This window comes from Propithecus coquereli, unplaced genomic scaffold (assembly GCF_000956105.1).
Source record: "Propithecus coquereli isolate 6110/MARCELLA unplaced genomic scaffold, Pcoq_1.0 Scaffold139, whole genome shotgun sequence".
Taxonomy (NCBI): domain Eukaryota; kingdom Metazoa; phylum Chordata; class Mammalia; order Primates; family Indriidae; genus Propithecus; species Propithecus coquereli.
This window is the reverse complement of record NW_012138191.1, coordinates 4,613,158-4,614,597: the sequence shown is the minus strand read 5'-3', so window position 1 is coordinate 4,614,597 and position 1,440 is coordinate 4,613,158.

The window sequence follows — 1,440 nt, the reverse complement described above, 5'->3', positions numbered from 1 at the left end:
CCTCAAGCTCAGTACGTCATGTGGAACAGGTAGCTGGCTGGACACACCCACTGCCTCCTTTTAACTAACAGGTGTGCCATGAGGGCCTACAGTGTACACACCCACCGGTGCCCAAAAGCTATTATTAATAAATTTTAGACGAGTGAAAAGAACAGTAGTAATACATTCACAAGTGACCCTGAGAGAGCCAACCATAACCCAGTACAGAATTCTGAATTTTTGAGCTGAAAGGGCCCTTTATAAATCTCACCAGGATCAAACACCTTCAGGGGAAGCAGGCAAAGTCATGTGCAGAGGTGAAAAGGCAGATGTAGACAACTGGAAATGGTGAGGCCCGAACTCAACAGCTCTCAACTACAAAAACATAAAAAGAAAAGAAGAAAGAAAAATGCTCCAGCCACCCTGACTCCAGCCTTTCGCTTTAGAGAGGAGGAAACTGGCTGAGGGAGGTCACATGGCCAATTAATGACAGCTCAAACCAAGCTGTCTCGGGACTCCCGGTCCCATGCCCTGGCACATCCCGGGCCTTCTCCGCACACGGATGACCCAAATGTCAGCCGGAATAGCATCGATCCCCTCCAGTCTCCCAGCAGTGCAAGAATAAAAGTAACGTAACGCTACTGCAAATGCCACGGACGCAGAAAGCCCTTCTGGGCGACTTTCTTCCACCTGCAGCTGCCCTCATTTACCCTTTGCCCTGACAATTGATGATTTCCCATCAGTCATGCTTAAAACCCCCCAGCCTGTAGGCCGAGTTCCCATCAGCTACCCATACAAGGGGACATCTAGGGGCAAACGAGGGAGAAAATTCCGCGCCCTTAAAGTAGTCACACTCTAAACGTCAATTTTTTTTCCCGAAAGGTGGCAACAGGGAGACCTGCGACCCCAGGGGACAGGCCAGAGAGAAAGGCCCTGGGGTCGGAGCAGCCGCTTCTAAAATTACTTAGCGCAGCCGTTGTAGGAGGGAAGAAAGCAAGAATGTAAAAGGCACCCCTCCCTCCTCGCCGCCCCTCTTGATGGCCCCGAATTCCAGGGGGCGCGGGGATGCCCGCACCACCACCTGGGGAAAGGTGGGGGAAGCGACCCCAAGACGCGCGGGCGCAGACCCCAGGAGGAGGCGGCGGCGGCGGCCACCTGGGTCCCAGGGGGACCCCATTTGCCTCCCCGCAGCGCGGCCTGAGGGCCCGAGCGCGCTGCGGTTCCCGCAGCAGGCAGGGGTGGGTGCCCGGGGGACCCGGCCGGGGGGCGCGGCAGGCGCTGGGGGCGGCCGGGCATCTCAGGCCCCGGGGCCAGGGTGGGCGGCGGGAGCGGGGACCGGGGAGACGGGTCGGGGTGGGGGCGCGCAGGCCGCGCCGCGGGGCCGGTGACAGCGCGCGGGGGCCGTGCCAGGCCGGCCTCGTGGGCGCGGCGGGCACCTCGCGGCCCGGCCGGCAGGTGCGG